This window comes from Ceratotherium simum, chromosome 15 (genome assembly GCF_057802395.1).
Source record: "Ceratotherium simum simum isolate JZ-2026a chromosome 15, ASM5780239v1, whole genome shotgun sequence".
In the NCBI taxonomy this organism is placed as follows: domain Eukaryota; kingdom Metazoa; phylum Chordata; class Mammalia; order Perissodactyla; family Rhinocerotidae; genus Ceratotherium; species Ceratotherium simum.
Window position 1 is genome coordinate 57,297,600 of NC_141914.1, and position 24,176 is coordinate 57,321,775.

At 36.6% G+C, this 24,176-nt stretch overlaps 1 pseudogene; it reads left to right on the top strand.

Annotated features, from left to right (window-relative positions):
* The first annotated feature begins 331 nt into the window (after nucleotides 1-331).
* Nucleotides 332-2,226, top strand: LOC101392157 (sodium/potassium-transporting ATPase subunit beta-3 pseudogene; annotated as a pseudogene).
* Nucleotides 2,227-24,176: the final 21,950 nt, after the last annotated feature.

The window sequence follows — 24,176 nt, forward strand, 5'->3', positions numbered from 1 at the left end:
GCATATTGTGCAAATTCTATTTATGTAGTAATTTTACCCTATTGCCTCCATTCTCATAAGTTAGGCATTATTGTCTCTGGGCATATCTTCACAATTTTGAAAGAATACACTATTCAAGGATCCAAAAAATACAGATTTCATTAAGTATCTAATATTCTACTGGGCTTTGAGATCCACAGAAGTGGATGTGCAAGTCTTTGAGCTTCAGTTCTGTTTGCATTTATGATGCTGCTCAAGAACAAACCCCTCACAGGAATTTCAATTATTAAAGAAGTGTCTTCAGTGTAGCAGATAATCAGTACGGCAGTCAACAAATAAAGCAACCCTAGGGATGTGTTCTTCCAGGCTCCTGTCTGAAGTCCAAGGTATTTATCTGGTTTACATAGCAGCTGTTGTCAGTGTCACTAAGAACAAAGCAATAAAGATACCAGAATTCTTTGAAGTGCATTTGATTGCCCTTTTTGAGTATGACAGGGAAACAGTATTTGTTTTCTTTAGTGTTAAAAATATGAAGAGAAAAATAGGCATCAATCTAGGTTCCTACTTCTTTGAAAGTGTTTTTTTCATAATGCTTACCTTTTTATTTTTAAAAGTAGACTGTGTCTACAAATATTTTAGGTCCTTTTAAATAAAAATATTTTGTCATCAGTAGGACATCACTCTGACTCTACTTTATCTTGAAGGTTATGTAAGGAAGTTACAGACTTCAGGTTGCTAATAAGTGTGAACAGATAATAGCAGTAGGACTATTGTGCATGAAATATTTTCATACTAAAAGTAACATCTTGGAATATATTGGTTTGGATTTAAAATTATTGCCAATTATAATAAACATACACATATAATTGCGTTTTCATTATTTTCTCTATACTATGTGATAAAATGTACAATTTTAAAGCTGAATTTTGGAAGTTACTGAAAAATTGAATTTTAAACGTGGTAATAACATTGACTCTGCTATAGGTTCTAGAGATTTATACATGGATTTATAAAACCGATGGCTCGGGAAGTTGTTAAAATGTTTAGTTGTTAAAATGCATATTATTTAATATTTAAGAATCACATAATGTCATAATGTTATAACTCAAAATAATCCAGATTGTCATTCTTAAGAGGGCAGTAGTTTCTGTCTATATTTTTCCTAATGTGTTCCTAATACTTAGAGCAGTGGCTAGCCTTAATTGTGCTCAAAAGATATTTGCTGAATGAACAAAAAAAAGAAAATCATAACTAATAATACAGTATTGGTATCAAGTACTAGTAAATAACACTTGCTTTGGAGTCAGAAAATGGTTTAAATTTTAGCTCAGCCATTAACTATTTTTATTACTTAATGAAAGATAATCTGGAATTTATTTCCATCAACTCTAGAATGGTAAACACCACCTAATTGATGGCGTCATTTGATTGGAGCACCTGGCATGGAAATCGGCATTAACAGGTACATGTGCAGGCGGCTGGAGTGCGCTCTGCGCTGAGGAGGTGTCCTCGGGCTGTCCAGCCTTCCGCCACTGTGCCAGGGCTGCGCCGGTTGCGCTTGGACGTGCCCCTGTCCTCGCCATGTCCCTCCGCGTGGCCACTGCTCCCCTGGCCCTCCACACACCACGACGAAGAAAAGTCCTTCAATCAGAGCCTGGCGGAGTGGAAGCGCTTCATCCACAACCCGACCACCGGCGAGCTCCCGGGGCACACCGCGAGAGCTGGGGTTTCATCGTGCTCTTGGGCCTAGTCTTTTATGGGTTCCTGGCTGCACTCTTCATTCACAGCGTGGGCTATGCTGCGGACTCTGAATGATGAGGTTCCAAAATATCCTGACCAGATTCCTGGTCCAGGACTCAGGGCTTTTCCAAAACCAGTGACTACGTTGGAATACACGTTCAGTATGTCTGACCCAAATTCCTATAAGGGGTACCTTGAAGACCTTTAGAAGTTTCTAAAGCCATACGATTTAGAAGAACAAAAGAATCACACAGTCTGTCCTGTGGAGCACTTTTTGAATAGAAAGGTCCAATTTCTGTTGCATGTCAGTTTCCTATTTTCTTACTTCAAGCATGCAGTGGTGTGCATGATCTTGATTTTGGCTATTCCAAAGGAAACTCTTGTATTTTTGTAAAAATAAATAGAATAATTGAATTAAAGCCTCAAGGAGAACTAAAGATAGCATGTATTTCAAAAAATGAAAACACGGCAGTTCTGTTAGTTGGACCTCCCATTCTAGAATTATGAGACCACATTGGAGAAAGATGGCGGGGGTACAGTGTTAGTGGGGTAACATCCTAATGTGCTTCCAGATCGTAGTGTTCATTGTCCTCTGAAGTAACTGCTTGTTGCCTCTGTTGCCTTTTGAACCAGTGTACAGTTGCCAGATAGGAACAGTGAACACGTGATTCTAAACATGTAGAATGGGGGTCTTGTCCTATTTTTATGTGGTTTAATTGTCAGGTGTCTAAAGCTTAATGTGCTGTGCTATGTAAATATTTGATGGATTTAATACTGGTTAACCGTTTTGATGTCAATTTTAGGGATAAATTGGTACCTGACCAACATCAAGTGTCATAACAGCTGCCAGAAATGTGATGTGTGGAGAAGTTCTATATGTGAGGAGGAAAAAAGAACATAAAAGTAGATTTGAAAGCGTTGTCTTGGATTTATGGTAAAATTATTTTTTACATGCTGAATTAGTCTATGGATCTTTTTGATTAAGAACACAAACATTTTGTTGTAAAACATGTAAAAAAAAAATAGTGATGGGATTATTTTTAGTGCTGGAAATAAATCTCTTACAAAGTATTTTAGACCAGAGATGAAACATAGCATTTTTAGGTTAGCCAGTATGAACTTGCACATGTTTTTTTATGAAATTAAATTTTTAAGATTTAAATTGTACAATAGTTTGTGAAATACTGTTATTGCTTTTATTTATCAGACTGTGGATTCTAGAAAAATATAAATTGTGAAATACAAAAAAAAGATACATATGCTGTTATTTTAAAAATGGCTTTAAAAGGAACAAATATATTTTAATATATTAAATAATTTAAGATAAACTTCTGTTCTTTTAATTACTTTTCTTCTTAGAATATTGATTTATTTAAACTGATCAACTATTATGACTGATAACATTTTATAGTAAATGACTTAATATGTAAATTTATTAAATTATGCTAAATAGGCTATTTGTTGGTAACATTCAAACCAAAGAGGTTGTTATTTAATAGAACTTTTGACCGCTCCTTAAAGATGATTATAATTCGTGTAACTGGCGTAAACCTGCAGCTCCATACCTAGAAAAGTTCTCCCGAGGCTTTGTCATCATTTTTTGTCATAATGATATTATTGCCTATATTCCAAACTTTTAGATGTAGAAACTTAATTTCTTTTAATTAGAAGTTAAATTTTGATACCTGAGGGAGTTGAAACTTAAAATTGCATTTTCCGTAGTACTTCTGAAAGTCTTACTCTCTGGTAAGCGTTTAATGTAAAGAGGCAAACACGTTTGAGCTCTATCACCATCCTTCCCCTGGACTTAGGTGATTTACATAAACTCTACCAACCTTGTTTTTTTATCTTGGAAATAGAAAAGCCTCGTAGGGTCTTATGGAGATTAAAGGTGACGATGTTGATCTAACACAGTTCCTGATACAAACTAGGTGCTCAATAATTTTAGTATCCTTTTGTATAATTCTTTGACAATACTTCTTTTGCAAATATAGATGATCCCTGATAACTAAGTCTACATTTTTCTCTGTGGGAGAACTATTGAAAAATAATTAGACTTGGAAAGCTGTGAGTACTTTCATTACACTTTTCTGTCTCACTGTGTTTCCCTTTGATCTGTTATTTCTTGCTAAATGGTCTCTTCTGGGAGAAAACAGACATCTTTTTTGGTTGCTTGTTATCTCAAAGTATTATTTAGTATGTTAACATATATAGAGGCAGAACATCATTAAAGTTCAGAAAATAAACAGAATCAAGATCTTTGGGGTAGAATTGAAGCATTCAACATAAAGATTCTACCTACTTACAGATTCTCACAACTTTTAGGGAAGAAGCCTGGGGAAAATGTGTGAGAGTTTAATAATCTGTAATATATTATTCATGGTGCCTTGCAATATGCCTTCAGCACCATACACCTGCGTCTTATTTAATTTCATCATCTCCCAAATCCAATTAATTGCTAAGAGTTATCAATTCTACCTCCTACACTCGCTGAATACATCTATTTATGTTCGTCCTTATTATCACTACCCTAGGCAGATACTTTCCTCCAGGTTGTTCTGCTCAGATTTGCAGCACAAATGGACTTCCTAACATGTTCATCTGATGACCTTCGTTATTAACTAAATATTTGAGTTTACCTCCTCCCAATCATTTTGAAGCCCTAATCTCCAATATGATGGCATTTGGAGGTTGGGCCTTTGGGATGTGATTGAGTTTGGATGAGTTTGCGGGTGTGGTGCCCTCGTGAAAGGATTGGTGCCTATGATGGTTAAATTTATGTGTCAAATTGAATGGATCTTAGCTGCCGGGATGTTTGGCTAAAAGTTATTTCTGGGTGTGTCTGTAAGGGTGGTTCTGGGAGAAATTAGCATTTGAATTGGTGGACTCAGTGAGGAGTTTCCCCTCCCCAGTGGGCATCCTCTAATCTTTTGAGGGCTTGAATAGAAGAAAAGGCAGAGAGAGGAAGAATTCAGCCCTTCCTGCCTGATTGCTTGAAAGGGATATCAACCTCCTCCTTCCCTTGGTACTCCTGGTTCTAAGGTCTTCACACCCAGACTGGAATCCACAGCAGTGGCTCTGCCGGTTCTTAGACCTTCATACTTATACCGACACCATGGCTTTCTTGTCTCCAGCTTGCAGAGGGCAGATTGTGGGACTTCTCAGCCTCCATAGTTATGTGAGCCAATTCCTTATAATAAAGCCCTTTAAATATATTTATATATATTTTAATATATTATATTTAAATGTTACTTATATAAATATATAAGTAAATATATATATATATATATATATATATAAATTGGTTCTCTTTTTATAGAGAACTCTGACAAATACAGATTTTGGTACTGAGTGTGGATCTAGAGGAACAGAATTTTAAGGATGAGTTTTATGAATTGGTTCTGAGGTTTCTAGAATTGGCTTTCTAATCTGGTTAGATTTAAAGACTCTAATGACTCTATTTCTAGTAGTAAAGAGAGCACTGATAGTCTATGGTATGAACTATTTATAGAGGTATACAAATTATATGCATTAGATGCTCCTAATCCATGACTTTAAAGAAACAAGGAGCTAGGTGACTCTGTATATGACACTTTTAAACATTTTTTTGAAAACTAATGAATCTAATAACTTTGGTGGCTCTGAATGTCCCTGAACAAAGTGGTGAAAGAAAAGGATGAGCTCAGGGATTCCAATTATCAGCTCAAGTTTAGTATAAATGACATCAGAGCTTCTATGTGTCCCCTGAAGGAGAGCCTTATCTCCTGTAGCAACAAGGCTGAAATTGCTGAAAATCAAACATAGAGCCTCAACATGAGACTAGCTAAATTACAGCACAAGTTGAACTCCTAGCCTTGCAGGGCATCTATTGTTAAAGTGAGGGTGTTGATTAGGAAAGAAGGGGATTGTATAAATTGTAATGAGGATATGTGGAAAGACTCGAAGATGAGGGGTCATGGAGCGCCTAAATTCTGACGAGTCTTCTTTGCCTGTGGAAGAGATCTCCCCAACCCGCAGTGGAATTTAGCCATCCCACCTCCGGCAGACGTGGCCTCCCTATCCCTAGTGGCAGCAGCACCCCACTCCCATTGATATTGACCTCACCACTCACAATGTTATTGGCCTTTCCACCTCTGTCTGAGAGGATTAATCCTGCATTGCCTGAGGAAACTGTAATGGCCTCCCCTAAGACAGTTGCCATGCAAGACAATGCTGATTCTCCTCAGGACCCACTCCTAACACTCCTCTTTGCTTTTAGACCTATAACTAAAGTCAAGTCCTAGCATGCCTCTAAAAGTGAGGTACAAAGTGTGACCTATGAGGAGGTTTGCTATACTACAAAAGAACTACTTGAGTTTTCTAATTTATACAAACAGAAATCTGGGGACAAGTGTGGGAATGGATGCAAAGGATGTGGGATAATGTTGGAAGGAGCATAAAGTAGGATCAGGCTGAATTTATGGATATGGACTCACTAAGCAGAAATTCTGAATTTAACATTGTAGCAAGATCTCTAACAGTTTGCGTGTTGGTTGGCTGAAAACGGACCAAAAGATAGGAGAAAATTGGAAATGCCCAACCTGCTTTGGTTAAATGTAGAGGAAGGGATTCAAAGGTTTAGGGATATTGTATTGTTAAAGCAGCTTTGTCATTTAAGATCTACTCAATCACACTGGGAGGATCTAGAAAGCCTACCTTTCATGAATACTGTGAGAAATAAATTTGTAAGGGGAGCCCCAGCATCTGTGAAATGCTACTTGATCACTGTTTTCTCTAGGCCAGACCTCACAATGGTAACTGAAGCCACTCAACTGGGAAACCTAAAGGCAATGGGAGTAAATTGGATCTGGAGGTGGCAGGGGTCAAGAGGCAGCACTCAACCACCAAAGGCAAGGTGGGCATAGTTACTGTAATATACAGCAGACTTCTGGAATTAGTGTCAGTTCAGAGCCAGTGTCCAGCAGTCTCTGAAAGGTCTCATTATTTCCTTTTCCCTAATATAAAATTACCCTGATAAAAGGTCATAGGTCCCTTTGGGCAACTGCCTCGGGAAAGTCTTTCATGACCCTGTTAGTTCAGGTAATTTTCAATGCCTCTCATTTCTGCCACATGCCAGCTCGGTATTTCCTATATTTTAATATCTGTATCTATATTTCACTGTATTTGAATTTCTTTTTGTCTCATTTTTTTTTTCCTCCACTGGACAGTAAGCTCTCTGAGGCAAGGATCCTGTCCTGTTAAGCAATAGATATTCAATCTCTAGTGCAGTGCCTAAGGCTATGGACAACTACTAAGGACAACTATTTGATAAAAAAATAAATGCAGGGCCAGCCCTGGTGGCCTAGTGGTTAAGTTCAGGTTGCTCTGCTTCAGCGGCCTGGGTTTGGTTCCCAGACGCAGACCTACATCACTCATCTATCAATGGCCACGCTGTGCTGGCGGCTCCCATACAAAATAGAGGAAGATTCCAACAGATGTTAGCTCAGGGCGAATCTTCCTCAGCAAAAAAATATAAATAAATAAATAAATAAATAAATAAATGCAAACATTTCACACAATATCCACACACTGATTAGTGGAAAATGAGGTCTCCGTTTCTGTCTCAGCAGTCTCCAGTTGATCCTGTGATGAGATCAAAATATAAATGTGATCATTTTCCCTTTCTTCTCCATGTTCCCCTCATGAGTCTTTTCTTTTGTGCCTCTATGATTCAGATTTTAAGATCAGACAAAAAAGAAGCAAAAGAGAGAAATAAAGGCATGAAGGCTGGGGCTAAATACATACACACCACATTTTCTTCACCCGTTCGTCTATTGATGGACTCAGGTTGCTTCCACGTCTTGACTATTGTAAATAAGACTGTAATGAACATGAGGGTGAATATATCTTTCCAAGTTAGAGTTTTTGTTTCCTTTCAGTAAATACCCAGAGGAACAAATACAGCTATATCACATGGTAGTTGTATTTATAACTTTTTGAAGAATCTGCATACTGTTTTCCATAGTGGCTGCACCAATTTACATTCCCACCAACAGTACACAAGGGTTCCCTTTTCTCTACATCTTTGCCAAAACTTATTTCTTGTTTTTTTTTTTTTCTTTGATAATGGCCATTGTAACCGGTGTGAGGTGATATCTCACTTTGGTTTTGATCTGCATTTCCCTGATTAGTGATGTTGAGCACCTTTTCATGTACCTGTTGGCCATCTGTATATTTCCTTTCTTTGGAAAAATGTCTATTCAGATGTTCTGCCCATTTTTTAATAAGATTGTTTATTTTTTTGCTCTTGAACTGTATGAATTCTTTATATATTTTGGGTATTATCCCCTTATCAGATATATGATTTGCAGATATCTTCTCCAATTCACTGGGTTGTTTTTTCATTTTGTTGATGGTTTCCTTTGCTGTGCAGAAACTTTTTAGTTTGATGTAGTCCCATTTGTTTACTATTGCTTTTGTTCCTTTTGTTCCTTTTGGTGCTAAAGCCAAAAAAATCATACCCAAGTCTGATGTTAAGGAGCTTACTGCCTAATGTTTTCTTCAAGGAGTTTTATGGGTTTAAGTCTTATGTTCAAGTCTTTAATCCATTTTGAGTTAATTTTTGTGTGTGGTGCAAGATAGGGATACAAGTTCATTCTTTTGCATGTGGTTTCGAGATTTCCCAACACCATTCATTGAACAGACTCTACTTTCCCCATTGTATATTCTTGGCTCCTCTGTTGTAAATTAGTTAACCATATATGTCTGGGTTTATTTCTGGGCTCTCTATTCCATTCCGTTGATTCATGTGTCTGTCTTATGCCAATTCCATACAGTTTTGAAGACTATAGCTTTGTAATATGGTTTGAAATCAGAAAGCATGATGCTTCCAGCTTTGTTGTTCTTTCTCAAGATTTCTTTGGCTGCAGGGTCTTCTGTGGTCCCATACAAATATTAGGATTATTTATTCTATTTCTGTGAAAAATGCCATTGCAATTTTGATAGAGAGTGCATTGAATCTGTAGATTGCTTTGGATAGTATGGACATTTTAAAAATAATTAATTCTTCCAATCCAAGGTCACAGAATATCTTTCCATTTCTTTGTATCTTCTTCAGTTTCTTTCATCAATGTCTTATAGTTTCAGGTAAAGGTCTTTCACCTTCTTGGTTAAGTTTATTTTTAGTTATTTTATTCTTTTTGATGCAATTGTACATGGGATTGTTTTCCTAATTTTTCTTTCTAATAGTTCATTATTAGTTATAGAAACACAACAGGTTTTCGTATATTGATTTTGTATCCTGCAACTTTACTGAATTTGTTTATTGTAGCACTTTTTTGGTGGAATCTTTAGAGTTTTCTATATATAATATCATGTCATCTGCAAATAGTATAGTTTTACTTCTTCCTTTCTGACTTGGATGCCTTTTATTTCTCCTTCTTGCCTAATTGCTCTGGCAAGGACTTCCAGGACTATGTTGAATAAAAGTGTGAGACTGGGCATCCTTGTCTTGTTCCTGATGTTAGAGGAAAAAGTTTTAGCTTTCACCATTGAGTATGATGTTAGCTGTGGGCTTATCATATATGGCCTTTATTATGTTGAGGTACATTCCCTCTATACCCACTTTGTTGAGAGTTTTTAAATCATAAATGGATGTTAAATTTTGTCAAATGCTTTTTATTCATCTATTGAGATGATCATATAATTTTCATCCTTCATTTTGTCAATGTGGTGTATCACATTGATTGATTTGTGGATGTTGAGTCATCATTGCATCCCTGGAATAAATCCTACTTGATCATAGTGTATGATCATTTTAATGTATTGTTGAATTTAGTTTGTTAATATTTTGTTTAGATTCTTGCATCTATGTTCATCAGGGTTATTGGCCTGTAATTTTCTTTTGTAGTGTCTTTGTCTGGTTTTGACGTCAGAGTAATGCTAGCCTTGTAGAATGAGTTTGGGAGTGTTCCCTCCTCTTCAATTTTTTGGAAGAATTTGAGAAGATTGGTATTAATTCTTTAAATATTTGGTAGAATTCACCAGTGAAACCATCTGTTCCTGGACTTTTGTTTGTTGGGATGTTTTTGATTAGTGATTCAATCTCCTTACTAGCCATCGCTATGTTCATATTTTCTATTTCTTCATGATTCAGGTTGTATGTTTCTAGGAATTTATCCATTTCTTCTAGGTTGTCCATTTTGTTGGTGTGTAGTTATTCACAGTAGCTTCTTATGAATCTTTGTATTTCAGTGGTATCAGTTGTAATGTTTCCTTTTTTATTTCTGATTTTATTTATTTGAGTCCTCTCTTTTTTTCTTTGTGAGTCTAGCTAAAGGTTTGTCAATTTTGTTCATCTTTTTAGAAAACCAGCTCTTAGTTTTATTAATCTTTTCTATTGTCTTTTTAGTCTCTATTTCATTTATCTCCACTCTGATTTTTATTATTTCCTTCCTTATACTAACTTTGGGCTTTGTTTGTTCTTCTTTTTCTAGTTCCTTGAGGTGTAAAGTTAAGTTATTTATTTGAGATCTTTCTTGTATCCTGAGGTAGGCAGTTAGCCTTATGAGCATCCCTCTTAGAACTGCTTTTGTTGCATCCCATAAGTTTTGGTATATTGTATTTCTATTTTCATTGTTTAATTTCCCTTTTGATTTCTTCTGAGACCTATTGTTTGTTCAGTAGCATGTTTTGTAATCTCCGTGTATTTGTGAATTTTCCAATGTTCTTCTTGTAATTGCTCTCTAGTTTTTTACCATTCTAGTTGGAATAGATGTGTGATATGTTTTCAATCTTCTTAAATTTATTAAGACTGTTTCATGGCCTAACGTATGATCTGTCCTGCAGACTGTTCCATGTGTGCTTGAGAAGAATGTGTATTCTGTTGCTTTTGGATGGAATGTTCTGTATATGTTTATATATGTATATGTATGTTGTCTGTATGTATATGTCTGTATATGTCCATCTGGCTAACATGTAATTTAAGGCCAAGGTTTGCTTATTGATTTTCTGTCTGGATGATCCATCCATTGATGAAAGTGGGGTATTAAAATCCCCTATTATTGTGATGCTGTCTATTTCTCCCTTTGAGTCTGTTAATATTTGCTTTATATGTTTAGTTGCTCCTATGTTGGGTGCATAATGTTTACAAATGATATATCCTGTTGTTGAATTGACCAGTTTATTATTATGTAATGAGCTTCTTTGTCTCTTGTTACAGTTTGTCTTAATGTCTATTTTTTCAGATTTAAATATAGGTACCCCAGCTTTCTTTTGGTTTTCTTTTGCCTGAAATTTCTTTTTCCAGCCCTTTATTTTCAGTCTGTGTGTCCTTACAGCTGAAGTGAGTCTTGTAGTCAGTATATAGCTAGGTCTTGTTTTTTAGTCCATTCAGCCACTCTATGTCTTTTGATTGGAGAATTTAGTCCATTTACAGTCAAAATAATTGATATTTTGATAGATATGTATTTATTGTCATTTTGTTCATTATTTTCCAGCTGTTTTGTAATTTCTCTCTTCCTTTCTTCTTCTCTTACTCTTTTCCTTTGTGATTTGAATATTTTCTGTAGTGGTATGCTTAGATTCCTTTCTTTTTATCATTTGTGTGTCTTCCATTGGTTTTTGCTTTGTGGTTAACATGGGGCTTACTTAAATCAACTTATATTTATAACAGTCGGTTTTAAGTTGATAACAAGTTAAGTGTGAACAGATTGTAAAGCTCTACATTCTTACTCCTCCCCACGTTTTATTTATTTTATTTTACAATTTACAGCTTTTTATCTTGTGTATCCCTTAAATTATTGTAATTATAGTTAATTTTACTACTTTTGTTTTTTAACCTTCATGCTAACTTTATAAGTGGTTAACCCACTACCATTTCAACATTAGATAATTCTGAATTTATTTTATATTTGCCTTTACCAGTGTGATTTATATTTTCCTTGTTTTTCTGTTACTAATTTGCACGCTTTCATTTCAGTTTAGAGAAGTCCCTTTAACAATTCTTGTAAGGCTGGTTTAGTGGTTATGAACTCCTTCAGCTTTTGTTTGTCTGGAAAATTCTTAATCTCTCCTTCAGTTATGAAGGATAACTTTGCCAGGTAGAGTGTTCTTGGTTGAAAGTTTTTTCCTTTTATCACTTTGAATATACTATGCCACTCCCTTCCAGCCTGCAAAGTTTCTGCGGAAAAAATCTGCTCGTAGTCTTATGGAGGTTCCCTTGCACATAACAAGTTGTTTTTCTCTTGCTGTTTTAAACATTCTGTCCTTTGACTTTTAATTATAATGTGTCTTGGCATGGGTTTTTTGGGCTCATCTTATTTGGAACTCTCTGGACTTCTTGGATCTGGATGTCTGTCCCCAGGTTAGGGAAATTTTCAGCCATTATTTCTTCAAAAAAGTTTCTGCACCTGTCTCTCACTCTTCTCCTGGGAAATCTATAATGCAAATGTAGGTCTGCTTGATGTTGTTTTCCTTAAGCTATCTTCACTCCTTTTCATTCTTTTTTTGATTTTGCTGCTCTGATTGGGTGAGTTCTACTGCCCTGTCTTTGAGCTCACTCTTCCTTCCTTCTGCTTCATCAATTCTGCTGTTGAACCCTGTAATGTATTTTTCAGTTCAGTGTTTGTATTCTTCAGCTCTGTGACTTCTATTTGGTACTCTCTTATATTTTTTATTTCTTTGTTGAAATTCTTACTTTGTTGATCCATCCTTCTCCCAAACTCACTGAGCTGTTTTCTGATCATTATTTTGAGCTCCTTATCAAGTAAATTACTCATCTCTATTCCATCAAGGTCTTTTTCTGAGGTTTTTACCTTATTTTGTTTGGAACATATTCCTCTATTTCTTCATTTTCCTTGGTTCTCTGTGTTGGTTTCTATGTGTTAGTTAAAACAGCCACCTCCTCCAGCCTTGAAGGAGTGTCCTCGTGTAGGAGATGACCTCATCATTCAACCCTTCCCTACTCTTGGCTGTCTCCTTTCAAACCTTGGACATGTCCAAGCAGCCTACTTAATTTTTAGTGCCTCTCAGTAGTTGAGGATGTGCTGACTTGTCAGCGTCCCAAAGGGGGTGATCTCAGTCAGTACCTAGATTCAGGCTGACTGGAAACCAGACCTTCAGGCAGCAGCTTGTAAAGTATGCAAATATATACAGTCCTGTGGGACTGCGAGTATAAGCACCACTGGCTACCAGAGCCAGACAATCAAGGGGTATCCCCTGGGTGCCAGCCACAAATACCAGGGCACAAGATGCATGTGAAAGCTCCCCTCCAGGAGAAACTGGTGCTCTAGAGTGCAGCAGAGGGAGAGTGGAAGATAGCAGCTGCCCTCCAGGGTCTCTAGAGAGGATTACAGTTGGCCTTAGATGCATGTTTAGTTGGAAACCTGCCCCTCAGGCTGCAGCTATGAAGATTGGCTAATAGGGCTCTTTCACAGAAAGACTGGGTGCCTCTGGGTTTTGCCTCTCTACTGTGTCCTAGGTGTGGTAGCCAGTTAAGAACTCTTTCTCCACTGGTTATAGTCTTACAGGTCCTATGAGAATAAGCCCTACTGTCCAGCAAAGCCAGATGATCTAGAGGTATCCCTAGCAGTAGCTGCCAGATGAGAGTACAAGCTCCTTTCTGGTAGATGCTGGTAACTTGGAATGAGGCAAAGTGCCAAAATAGTACCTGCTGGCCTCCATCTTTGAAGAGTGTATCAGTAAGCCCCTAGATATGTGTTAAGTTAGATGCCAGCCCCTCAGGCTGATGCTTTTTTATTTTATTTTATTTATTTATTTTTTCCCCCCAAAGCCCCGGTAGATTGTTGTATGTCATAGCTGCACATCCTTCTAGTTGCTGCATGTGGGACGCGGCCTCAGCATGGCCGGCGAAGCGGTACATCGGTGCGCACCCGGGATCCGAACCCAGGCCGCCAGCAGCGGAGCACGCTCACTTAACTGCTAAGCCACGAGGCTGGCCCCCGATGCTTTAAGATAAGCAAATAAGCCTCTTTCACAGAAAGTCTGGGTATTTTTCAGTCAGCTGCCTCTGTGCTTGGCACGGGGCAAGTGAGTTCACATATGTGAGCCCTTTAAGAATTGTTTCTCAGATTGCTGTAACCTTGTGGGTCTCATGGGTGCAAGCCCATTGGCTTTCAAAGCTAGATGTTTTGGGGGATTGTCTCTCAGGTACAAATCTTAAAATTTGGGGCGCCTTATGTGGGTTTCAAACCCTTTGCTCCTTCAGGAGAAGCTCAAGGTTTTGAGTTCCCTCCTGATTGTGGGTCTCTATGCCGGGGTGGAGTTTATGGCAATTTGTGTCTCAGCCTCTTCTACCTACTTGGATGTGGGTTTTTTCTCAGTCACCTGATGTGTAAGAGTTACTCAGCTACATTTCTGTTTGTTTGTTTTTTCAGAGGAAATTGTTCCACGTGTAGCTGTGATTTCAGTATGTCCATGGGAGGATGTGAGTTCACAGCCCTTCTGTGTCACCATCTTGAACCAAACCTCTTCTTTTTTTTTTTTTAAATGTCTATTGCCCAATGTGATTTAGTGACTATTGATATAAATCATTTTTTCCCTTTTCACTGCTTTAGAACTTGGAAATCACCCAAAACATAAAGTCATATATGTTGATTTTTGTCTTCCAGTTTGTTTAGTAAGGTGTCCAGTACACTCTAAGTACAGAAGGAAGTAAGAACACTAATATGTTATTTAAAAATTCTGCTTTGTACTAAAAAAGGAAATATCATTTAAGAGTGATTCTATTTCAAGTTTTACTATGATAGGTATATGCCATAATCCTTCACTCTGTATGCTTTCCTTTTAAAAGGATACAGGCTTCTTTAATATACAGAAAGGATGCATCGTCTCTTTTAGAGATAGCACAGCTTCCTATAGTGCCTACCAGGGCACTCTCTGTATGCTCCTGGCACACTGGGCAACTGAGTATTCAGTATCTTGGCTTTCTATTTCCATCATCACTAAGGTGATGTTATGCAGGGATTTCAAACTGATTATCTGAACTGGCAGATAATCTTGACTGCTTCCTCCCTCTTCTTAATGGAGCCTCTGGGACTCTAAACATCAGCTCCCAGTTCCTCAGGGAATCTCCATATTTTCTGCCTACTTCCGTCTGTTCTATTGGAGTTTCCTTTTAACACTCTTTTTTTCGTGAAGTTCTTTTTGCATTTTTAATGATTTCTGCTTTGTGAATTTAGCTGCTAAGCTATTAGATTTATACAAGTTGATTGCTGTTTTACCTTCTCTGTAAAGTGTGCCTTTTCTCATGACATAATATTCTTCTTCACTCTGTTTCATACCTTCAATCTTATGTACATGTATGATGCTAACAAATCTACTTCTGTTTTCATTTTTCCAGATATATATTTGACATCCTCTTCATTTTCAACCTTGCTTCATTATTGGTTTTAAGTCTGTTTCTTATGACCTACATTTAAACGGATGCTTTTGAACTCTTTTGATGTTTTTTAATAGGAGTCATAATTCTATCCACACAAAGAACAATGGTTGTATATAATTATTGTGCTTCTTTTATCTCATGTTTACTCATTATTTTAAACTATCCTTTTCTATTTCTCATATTCTTTGCATGTTTTTTTCAAGTTGCTATTCATTTCATGTTTTCCCCACATATTTGGATATTCTATTATTTTTATTCTATTACCTTACCTGACCCTGCATTTATAATTAGATACATATTCGTCTACCATTGTTTAAAAACAAAATAAGTATTTCTCCATGACAGCATATTGATTCCCCACCAAGATGGTCCATGTCACTCATCCCATTAAGAGGAGACAGAAAGAGACACTTTCACTTATCCTATCTGCCCCCACTATGGGGCCTTTAGAATTCCCCCATTCCTAGCTGAGCTAGTTACAAATTTTAATTCTTGTCTACCATTACAGTTTTCTTATAGTTTAACATGTTCCCTCTGCTTCAAGTGTCCTTAAAGCTTGGATTCTGTTTTGGATCAGCTATTATTTGGTTTAAGTACTTCCTCAATCATCTCCCTCAGATGGAATTTATTACGTTATTGCACATTATCAATCATCTGCCTGTGAGATGATGACTATTGTAAGTAGGTATAGGATTTGGGGGATACATAATTTTTTTCTCAGTAGTCAGTAAATGTTATACTACCCTCTTCAACTTTCAAGTGCTACAAATGAGAAATTTAATGCCAATCCTTTTTCGTGGGTAGGTAACATTTTATTATTGTTAACAATATTATTAACAATAGCAATTATTAACAATAAATTATTGTTATGCTCTAGGAACTTAAAGATTTTAGCTTTATTTGTAAAATTCAAAAATTTGTCACATTATTACAAGGTACATTTTTCTTTTCGTTAATTCACCTTAGAACCTGATAGGTACATTCATATCCAGACACAGGTATTCCTGAAGCTTGGACAGATTTCCTTCCATTATTTGTTTAATCATTGCCTGTCCTGTATCTGTTCTTTTTGTCTCCCTTGAAATGTTATTTGTACATTGAGTGTCCTAGATTTCCTTCCATGTGTCTTTTTTTTTGATGTTGTATCCTTTTATATTTTTCCTTTGCTATGGGCAATATTTTTTATATTTCTAAGCCGCTAATTTGGGGTGACAACAGTGACAATCCTCTTTTTCATTACATGAATACATCAAATTTTAAAAACACTGTAGGTGTTTGTCTGTTTAACCTTAAGAATGCCCTTTAGTGCTATTTTTGTTTGGTTTTGTTTTTAATCATTCTTCCCCACCTGCTCTAATATGCCGAACTTGTGACAGATCTTCTCTGTAGCTCCTGGGCCTGCTTAGACGTACTGTTTGTTCTTTGTTGAGTGAGTTGGCTCACTGGGGCTCAGGTTTAGTTCTTTCCTTACCCTTTGCAGCAACAATCTTTCAGTAGATAGAGTGTGAAAACTTTTTATTACATAGGCGAACAGTTAGAAGTGAGACTTGTAAAGGGTAGCAAATATGTCACTCCAAAATATGCCACTTTGGTATATTGATTATTTTGAATTAAAGGTACTTAAGACACAGCCAGTACAAGAAGGACACCCTGGTCGTCTATGTTCCCCTGAAGTTTCTCCTGTGAAAAGTAGCCTCCTTGCATCAGGAGGATAAAATACATGGTTATCACCACAGACAAGGAATTTAAGACTGAGAAGGCTATATAAACAAACCTTGTTACTTCTTTGCCATTTACTACCCATAGCCCAAACCCCTTTGTCTTGTCAATTCTTTCCAAATGTATTGTTTCTTTGTATAAAAAGTATAAAAGTTTCCTGTTCTGGCCATTTCTTTGGGTCATCATTCTCTTGTGAAGGCTCCATGCACTTGTAAATAGTCAATAAAATTTGTACGCCTTTCTCCTGTTAATCTGTCTTTGTCAGTTTAATATTCAGACCCAGCCAGGTACCCTAAGAGAGTCAGGGTACCTCTACACTTGTAAGGCCATGGAACATGGAATATTCTCCTTACTCTGTATCCTCTCAAGCTTTCCCCAGTCCCAACGGTGGTCTCACATCTTAACATGCTCCTTCATTTCCTCATTGGTCTCCTTGCCCTGGGCAAGATTAGTATGAGTTGTAGTCTCTGCTGGCCAAAAAGCTCAGATAGCTGTAGATAATGTTCTTCTCAGGATCCTCTGCTTTGAGGACCTCACATCTGTGCTTCTTCACTCTGGGTCCCAAAATTCACCCAGGCCATGGAAGAGAAAAGCTGTGTGTCAGGTCTCTCTACCTTGACCATCACAGAACAAACAGCCTTCCTTGCACCTATGTGCCTTTGATCCCTCTGGTCCTTTGGCTTAGGCAAGGGAGACAGACTGGAATTCTCAATGGTGGAAAGAAAGCTGAGTTCCCACCGTCATGTTCCCGGAATCCTCTGCTCCTCCTAGGTGGCTCTTCCAAGGGTTCTAATCTTCCTTGTTTTGACCTCAAGTCTCTAGAACCAAGGATCCTCCCCCATTGCTTTACATCTAATTTGGTCTCTCTATCCTGACCTTCAGATTGTGTTCAAGGACCCTTTGAACATATTCTTTTAGGTTCTCTTAGTTCATTCATCCAAACTCCACTCTGTGATCTTTTCTGGTATATCAGTTTATGCTCTTGTTGACTTAAGTGGATAATCCAGCTACTGATCGACTAGCTCAACTATACAAATTTCCAGGAAAATTTGTCTTGTGTTTTTTTGGCTGAGGAAGATTCACCCTGAGCTAACATCTGTTGCCAATCTTCCTCTTTTTGCGTCAGGAAGATTCACCCTCAGCTAACATCTGTGCCACTCTTCTTCTATTTTGTATGTGGGTCACCACCACAGCACGGCGGCTGATGAGTGGCTTAGGTCCACACCCAGGAACCGAACCCAGGCCACCAAAGTGGAGTGTGCCGAACTTAACCACTGGGCTATGGGGCCGGCCTCTGGGAAACCTTTTATTTGATTGATGGGCATATGATGTATTTTTTAATTAAAATATAGGATTGTATATACATGTACATACATCAACCTTCCATTATTTTTAAAACGATATTTTAGATGCATATTAAATACACCCCAATCACCCTTAATAAGCTTTACATGTCACTCTCAAAAATCCAATGCAACTGTAGTGTCTACATAATCTTCTTTGTAGATGAATCTATAACACTTCTAGGATTATTCTTTTGCTGTCATTTGTTATTAATTCCCTCTGTGGGCCATCAATGGATGTTCTATGAACGTGCACATAACAAATACTGCAAGAAATGAAATGTACAAGTACAAGCCCTGGCTTGTGAAGTGCAAGCAAATCAATTGTGACCAGTTCAAATTAAATTCTTTTACTCACTGAATATAATATTTAAAGGAAAACACACCAAAATAGTTTATTCTAATGGAATACTTTGGTGAGTCATGATGTAACATTTTTAATGTCTCATTTTTATTTCTAAGGTAAAGATAATGTACAAAACAAACAACTAATAATGATAAAATAAGATTTATTAGACACTTACTCTGTGCCAGGTAGTCACTTAGTACTTTAGATGCATTGCATCCTTTAATAAACATAACTCAAATTAGTAGTGAGTTACTATTATTTTCTCATTTTATGGATGCAGAAACTGGACTGTAGAGAAGTTAAGTTGTACAAAATCTGACAAATAATGACTGATAAAGCCTGATTTTAAAACCATGTTTGTCTGAATCCAGGTCTCACTTGCTTAACTATTGCAGTATGCAATTTTAAGTTTATTCATGAATACCTATGTAAAATAGAGACTACAGATAAAACATTTTATTTAAGTAAATATATCTGAAAATATTGGAGTTATTAAATATTATTTCATATAGTTATCAAATACTTTAATAACCATGAAATATTTCCAAATAGGAGTCTGTGGCAACTAGCATTGAGAAAAAATATAAAATAAATTATTGGTCTCAATTACTAGTGATCCCTGCATAAATGTATTTTCTGATTTTTAAAAGTTTCTCAATTTTATAAATTATGGAATGGATCCTCCCAGAAATAGCTAATTTTACGTGGCTTTTAATGATAATCAAAATAATTAACATAAATTTAAGCAAAAGGTCTTTGTGTATGGTTTTGTTATTCAGTCTTCTTTACTATCAAATTAATTCAATAAAATCCCCTTTAAACATAGGCAGAAAAATATTGGGTGACAGCAGATGTGGTATATTAAAAAAGGATGTCCTTAATATAAGCCAAACAGGGAGGCGTACTTGAGGCAACAAAATCAACCTACTTAATTTAAATAATATTTTTTTCTTCTATGTACAAATATATAATGGCTATAGAAATAAAACCTGTGTAATTTATATATTAAACTTAGTTAGAATCTTTTGTGATAAATTATATGGATAGAAACAAAATTAGAAATTTTGCTATGTCCCATATGCTATGTCTTTTAAAATTGTGGAATTTTAAAAATTTGCCCATAATTATTTGCAAACAAAGAATAGTTTTGCTTTTTTTTTTTACTTTGAGTTCATGCAAAGAGCCAGGTCAGCCCCCAGAGTTCTTCAGTTTGCCCATCCCTACAGTGTCCTGGAAGCTCAGCTGGGGCTCGACCCCAGACCAATCCTCAAGACAATTATATACCTATGGGTCCTAAGAAAACATTTAGTTTCATCTGGAATCTGTCCAGGGGCCATTACCTTATTCAAAGCAACTGTGTGTTTTATTTAATTGTTCAATTCAGTTCAAAAAAGGAGATACCAAAAATAATAGAAGATCCAAATTGATTATTGATAGCTATACTTTTCTATGGCTTAAACTCTATTTTTGAATTTCAATAAAAGAAAAAAGAAAATACTCATTTCAGAAAAAAATGTCCGCATGGTTGTCACCTGAATATTTTTATTCCCAATTTACCATTGGGAGAAATAAGACAATTTGGAAAATACTGAGACTAGAAATAATGACATTTCCAAATTTGGAGGGGGATAAAATAAATTTTGTATATCCATTATTCAAGTCCCAATTTGTTATCAAGTATGGTGTATTTACTTCTGTTTCCATTGGTCATTTATTTAGACAAACGTAGAGAAATCTTAATAAGGGCAAGATAGCCTCCTATTTATTTTATTTTTTTGGTGTGTACGTGTGCAATTGATCTTCTTTATTTCTAAAATGTTATGTAAGGAGTTTGGTTTGGTTATCTACAATAATATCGAGAAGAAACAGTGTGTGTGTTGTTCTTTAGAGGGAGAATTTCAATGTCACCCTCTACCATGTGATTCTGTACTTGGCAGGTGTGCTTAAAGATTTGGCTACATGAGCCTTCTCAAAATGCTCCAAGACAGCACAGACAGGTGGCATATGCCACATCGTATACACGTTGTGATGCCCTTCTGCGTTCATCAAGGAGAACTCGTCCCCTTTATACTTCATCCTAGTGAGACATATCCAGACAGATCAATATACATGCTAAAAACAAAATATGAAAGGAAACAATTGATTACATCATCCACACAGAAGCAATTAATTCTTTGAACATGACTAAAGTATTAATAGGTCAAGGAAATAAAGAGAATTGGTGATCTAAATATTTTAAAAACACATTCTAAAAGATCTTTCTTGACAGTAAAAAAAACGCCTTTTTGTCTTCTTTTTTAAGTATCTCAGTTGTAAACTATGTCTAGAATTATATGAAGAAAAGAAAATTATTTCTATCAGTCAGATAGCAAAACGAAAAAGAGTCATCACTTGGGTTGTGCATATCTATATCAACATTTTAAAAAATACATATGAATCTGTGTTACCATTCAAGGTTCTAGTCAGTGTTTCTAAGTTCACTGGAAAGCACCATTAAGAGAAAGCAGTGATCATGAAGAGTGATAAACAATGTCCAGGGATACACGAATATATTCTGCAGGCAGAATTTACACAATATGACACCTACTGTAATAAGTAATTGTGTAATAACTAAAGTTGAGGGTTTACAAAATCCCTTAATACTAGTCACATTTTATCTGTGATAAACCTTTCATATAAATCAAATTAAAATTCAAAACTTTATAGATCATTATGTGTAATTCTACTTAAACTATTAAAATAAAGCCCTAAGAAGTAATTAACAGAAAATATTTAAAATTATTATATGCACAGAATATTTTTAGAAACACTAACTGCATGTGATACCTTCTAATATTTACTCTGTCCAAAAAATATGATGTAGACTAAAGACTATTCAATTGTATCTCATATCTTAGCAAAGCCTATCTTTTTATTAAAAAAAAAAAAGTCTACTTGCCGGCATTCAACATCTGTTAGATGCTTCTCATTGAATTTTATACAATCACTGCCTTCCGGTGGCTGCTTAGAGACTAACAAAATATAATTAAAACTAAAACCTTGGTGGTAGGAGTGGAGCTTTGTTTTACGTTGTGGGTTTTTTTATTTTTATTTTTTTGATATTGACATCTGATTTGTTTTTAGAATCTATACTCTCCATAAGGAAATACAAGTCTTTATCTGAAATGTCTTTCAAAAATCTTCAGGAAAATACATCTTTTCTGCTGATATCCTTTGAGACACAACTTTTTCTATAGTATATGTCTTTTTTTTTTAATAATTTTATTTATCTATTTATTTTTTCCCCCAAAGCCCCAGTAGATAGTTGTATGTCATAGCTGCACATCCTTTTAGTTGCTGTATGTGGGACGTGGTCTCAGCATGGCCGGAGAAGCTGTGCATTGGTGCACGCCCGGGATCCAAACCCAGGCCGCCAGCAGCAGAGCGCGCGCACTTAACCACTAAACCCCAGGGCCGGCCCTATAGTATATGTCTTTGAATAGTTGTAAGAGTCACCAGGAACACATGCACACATGTATCATTTAGGCATGAGTCTATCTCCAAGTAACAGCAAACACAAACAACAATTACTGACACAAATAATGCTTTATCTGTTTCACATGTAACGAGAAGTCCTGGAGTTAAGTGGCTGCTAGAGTAACATTATGATGCTAAGGCCAGTGTATTTGTGGGTTTTTGTTTTTTGTTTTTGGTGAGGAAGATTGTCCCTGAGCTAACATCTGTGCCCATCTTCCTCTATTTTGTATGTGGGACACTGCCACAACATGGCTTGATGAGCAGTGTGTAGGTCCACACCAGGGATCCAAACCCACAAAACGCAGGCTGCCAAAGCAGAGTGCACGAACTTAACCACTATGTGCCGCCAGGCCGGCCCCTGGTTTTTGGTTTTTGTTTGTTTAAATAAACTTACCTGTTCTCTTGTGCTCATAAAATTGTTGTGCAATCCTAGACATCCTGTTTTCTTTCATAGTAGAAAGAAAGAGACGACAGAGGAAAAAAGGGTCAGTACATCTCTGTGATTGATCAGGGCTGTGTCACAGAGCCACTGCTAGCAGCAAGGAGAACTGGGTGAGTATCTGACCTTCATAGCGTACATAGGCATGTAAAAAAGGAAATTGATATTGGGTATAAGAATGAGACAAACTACAATGAATTCCAGAATATTCTTTGCAAACATTTCAGAAAAATGTAGATTGACAAATGGAAATCCTCCTTTGTCTGCTCTTATGGGTTGAATTGGTACCCCAAAAAGATATATTAAAAGCCCTAACTCCCAGTACCTTAGAATGTGACCTTATTTAGAAATAGGGTCATTGCAGATGTAATTAGTTAATATGAGGTCATCCTAGAGTAGGATGGGCTCTAATCCAATATGACAGGTGTTCTTATAAGGAGAGGAGGGGGGTACAGAGTTAAGATGGCCATGTAAATACACAGAGATACAGAAACAGATGGGAAGATGGAGGCAAAGATTGGAGTTATGCCGCCACAAACCAAGGAATGTCTGGGGCTACAGAAGCTGTAAGAGGAAAGGAGGGGTGTTCCTCTGAAGGCATGGAGGGAAGCATGGCCCTGCCAACACCTTGATTCCAGTCTTCTGGTTTCCAGAATGTGAGGGAATAAATTTCTGTTGTTTTAAGCTACCCTTTTTGTGTTACTTTCTTACTGCAGCCCTAGAAAACTAATACATCCACTTACCCAATGTTACTCTGCATCACAGAAATGGTTTCTGTTAAAAATTTAGTAAATTTTTTCCATAAATGTCCCTACTTGTATGTCATATATGTATTCATATCCGTATATGTATAAATGGATATATATTATTTGGCACTGCCTCATATCTCTTGCCATCACGTGTAGCAGCAGCAGCCAGAGCCAGGGCAGCAGCTAACACTTCTGGGTGGGCTTTGGCCCCTTCATGCTGACAGCATCTCCCCTGAAGCACAGTCAGTGCAACTTTCACTTTTAGTCCCTAGGGCTTCTCTTATGCTGCTATAGAGATGCCAGGGGGAGCCTCCTTGTCTTACAGGTGAGCTTGCCTGCAAGTTCTGGGGCCTTAATACCCACCCAGGAGATACTTAAACAATGGAGGATGGAAAATAGTGAATAAATGTTTCTCTTAATTCTCAGACAATTTTTTAAGTTTATTTTTCAGTTTTATTGAGATATACAGCACTGTATAAGTTTAAGGTGTACAGCACAATGACTTTACATATATATATATATATATGCAGTGAAATGATTACTATAATAAGTTTGGTTAACATCCATCATCTTATAGAGATAACAAAAAAAAAGAAAAATATGTCTTTTTCCTTGTGATGAGAACTTTTAGAATCTCTCTTAGCAACTTTCAAACATACCATACAGCGGCGTTAACTATAGTCATCATGTTGTATATTGCAACCTCAACTTATTTCTCTTATAACTAGGAGTTTGTACTTTTTGACCCCCCTTCGTGTATTTCCTCCACCTCATACACCCACCACCTCTGGGAACCATAATCTGATCTCTCTTTCTATGAGATTTTTGTTTTTGTTGTTTTTTTTTAGATTCCACATATAAGTGAGATCATACAGTATTTGTCTTTGTCTAACTTATTTCACTTAGCATAATGCCCTCAAGGTCAATCCATGTCACAAATGGCAGGGTCTTCTTCTTCTTC